The following is a 3849-nucleotide window of genomic DNA, read 5'->3' on the forward strand; positions in this document are numbered from 1 at the left end:
AGAGTCCCACGATTATGCCTCTTAGACTAAGGGAGCCAAATTTAAAGCTAGTGAATGATGATAGGAGATTTGGTGGAATGAGAATGTGGGAGGTAACGGGAGTATCTCGAGAAAACTCTCGAATGCGATGTTGTACAACACAAACTTACATGGATGTGGATCGAACCAACATAAGCAGGCATCAGAGAAAAGCGCTGTACCAGTAAGTCACTGTGTCCTGCTAAAAAATAAAAGAAAACTTACTTTTAATATCTTGAACCACTCGACCGATCTCCATCATTTTTTTAATGTAGATGTGGTTCTGGCCTGGCAGCGTTTTTTTATAATTTCACTTTCACGGTAGAACTTACGAGAGAGGGAGATATAAAATAAATAAATAAATAAATAAATAGAACTTAATAACTCGTGAACCGATCTCGACCGATCTCTATCAAATTTTCAACATAGATGAGGTTCGGGACTGGAGAGTTTATATATATATATATATATATATATATATATATATATATATATATATATATATATATATATATATATATATATATATATATATATATATATATAAAATTTCACCTTGACGGTAAATCCTGCGGGAGGGTGAAGGAAGGAAGATATATATTTATATATGAAAATAAATAAAACTTAATAACTCTTGAACCACCAAGCCAATCTCAATCAAATTTTCAGCATAGATAAGTTCGAGCCTGTGATGATTTTGATTATTTTAATTTGACAGTGCATTTTAGGGATGCAGAGGAAGAATATATACATATAAATGAAATCAGATGTCTTTCTGATTTCATCACGCTTGAATCACCAGACCGATCTTGATAAAATATTCATCATACATGAGGTTCAGACCTGAGATGATTTAATCATATCACTTTGACGGTGCAACTTGGGGGAGGAAGTAGGTGGAGGAACATTTATAAGTAAGCGAAAATGACCGATATTAGTGTCGAATCTATATTTTTGGAGGTTACTGAGATGCACAGTGACACTTCTGATACTGATTAAATCCAAATTCAGCACCGCAAATTGAAGAGGGGAGGACGAACATATAAAAATGACCAAAAATGATCAATATCGGTGTCGTATTCATGGTGTTCGGGATCCTTGAAATGAACAGTGATACTTTCGATCCCATTTACATGCAAATTCAGCCCCGCGACTCAGCTGGAAGGGAAATACATAAAAGTGATAAAAAATGACACGTATTAGTTTCGAATCCATTGTTTTCGGGGTAGCTGAGATGAACAATGATCTTTCCGATGCCGTTTAAATCGGTGTTATTGCGAAGGAAAACAGTGTGTTTCACGGGTACTAAACACATGAGATACGGAGTTGTGCATTTAAACTTTCATTTTAACCCAGCGACGCGGGTAATCGATGCTAGTAAAATATAATAACAAATAGACCAAATAGATTTGAGATCAAATACTAATTTTTAAAAAATATCTGAACGGAAAGGTTATTCGACATCTTTTTAAGAAAAGAGCTTATTGAAGCTGATATATATATATATATATATATATATATATATATATATATATATATATATATATATATATATATATATATATATATATATATATATATATATAGATAGATAGATAGATAGATAGATAGAGATAGATAGTATGTAGCCTTACCTTGCTGGAATAGAGCATACTTGAATTATCCATTTCCAAAGCATTCGGTTTTCAGTTGATACTAGATTCTGCAAGAAAGAGAAAAATAATAGATAAGTCAAGTAATTTCGTCCTTTCTAGTGTAAATAGAAGTATGACAGTAATGACTTCTTTATGACATGGCTGCTAGGCAAACAAAGCTTAATTCACTATATATAAGGACCGTTCAAAAAGAAACGAGCCGGAGGACGAGGAACAGAAACTCTTACCTGTACGTTAGAAGTATTGACCCTGGCTGTTGAAGCACTTGTCTCACTGCGACACAAGATGGTGAATGGCTGTCTCATAGAATTCCTTCGGCTGCATTGCAAACCAGTTCCGAACGTACTGCACATCGTCGTCCGAGGTGAATCGCTTGCCTCTCAGAACTTTTTTAAGAGGATCAAAAATGGGTTAACCGCAGGAAGAGAGGTCTGTACTGCATGGAGGGTAACAAAGAACCCGCCACTTGAATTTCTGTAGGACTGCCCCGGCTCTGTTGGCCGTATGAGGTCGGTCATTGTCATAGAGCAAAATGGCCCTACGGGTGAGCTTGCCATGTCGTTTCGATTTGATAGTTTGGTAAAGGATGTTCAATGTTTGCTGGTAAAGCTGGGCATTCATGTTGTCCTGCGCTGCAGGAAGTGTATCAGAAGGGGTCCGTATTATCAAAGAAGAACGTCAGCATAACATTTCCCGCACTTGCGTGGATGGCCTTGGATTTTTTTGGTGGTGGTGACTCTGGATGCTTCCACTGGAGACTTTGTCGTTTCGATTCTAGTTCGAAGTGATGACATCAAAACGCATCTCCAGCCACCACTCATGCCAGGAACTCATTCCCTTCCCTGGCATAGCCAAAACAGTGGGTCATTTGACATGCCTCCTGTTATGGTTGAAGACTGTGGGGCACCCATTGTGCGCACACTTTGCACCAGTTCTGTGTCTCTGCGTTGATGGTGTGCACACTTTCGACGCTCAAGTTGAGCTTGGCGGCTACGGCTTTCACTGTAACTCTGCGGTCCTGGGTAACGAGTGCATCAAACATCTGGACGATGTCATCGATAATGCGGTGTGGTGTTCCAGACCGTGCATCATCGGGTAACGACATTCGTCCTTCCTTAAAGCGCTTGTGCCACTCTTTGATTCTTGCAAGGGACATGCAATGTTCACCGTACACTTGTGACATTCTTCGATGAGTGTCCATTCCACTTACTCTTTTCGCCGTCAGAAAATGAACAACACTTCTTTGCTCTTCCTTTGACGCCTCCATTTCACTGTTGCACTGCTCACAACACGATTTTGACAGAGTTGAATATTTGGTATCTGCTTCTGCTGCTTTATAAGTTACGTGGCTTGCATTCGTGACCCTCTAGCGGCGGGTTGTTAACTTCTGCGCTTTTGACGGAATGCCTATTTGTTACACACACAATAATATTAATATTCTATCACCTGTGTGCATATTACAGTATTCTTCTCGTTTCTTTCTGAACGCCCCTTTCGTATTACAGTATTATCCGCGATTACGTTTCCATATTAATGCCTTCCCGTATATACATATTTTAAAAGATCGTGTTAGTTCTTTTTCTCCTCTACAGGGTGAACGAGAGGTTGCTATAATAATTACGTTACAATAGGTTTGCCATATTTTAAAATTATAAAAGCGGGGGATTCTAAACCGTAAGTACTGATGTGAACTTGTGTATTACAAATACTGGTCTGGAGTCCTTTGGACCATTTTTTTTAGTGATTTCTTTGTTAAGTGACACTTCCAATGTACTAAAGTAAAACAATGTTTTATTAAATTCAACAAATGTGAGTCTGAAATTGTAAAGAAGTATTAAGTAAGTTCTACAGTAAGATATCTGTAATTGTAAGGATATCTGTAAGGTAAATTTTCCAAAGAAAATGAGCAAGAGATAATGGCAGATATTGTTCATGAGGTTTTCTCTCTAATAAACACAAAATAATCACTAAATTTGTATGATAAGAAAGGTAAAACACTATGCATTAGAGCAAATCTCTTATTAGCAAAGGCTCTGCGCATGCACACTATACAAATAGCTCACAACCTGAGCCTGAGCGCAAGTCCAAGTTTAACTCAATCGCGATTGACATTGACACGGAGATGTAGCGGTTTACGTTGAATATAACAACACTTTATCAACAAACTCATCTTAGA

General features: G+C 37.7%; 1 pseudogene; it reads right to left on the reverse strand.

The window, feature by feature from the left end:
• Positions 1-2556: 2556 nt before the first annotated feature.
• Positions 2557-2940, reverse strand: LOC145681697 (protein GVQW3 pseudogene; annotated as a pseudogene).
• Between the last annotated feature and the right edge of the window lie 909 nt (positions 2941-3849).

This window comes from Thermobia domestica, chromosome 3, assembly GCF_964235325.1.
Source record: "Thermobia domestica chromosome 3, izTheDome1.hap1.1, whole genome shotgun sequence".
NCBI classification, from domain to species: domain Eukaryota; kingdom Metazoa; phylum Arthropoda; class Insecta; order Zygentoma; family Lepismatidae; genus Thermobia; species Thermobia domestica.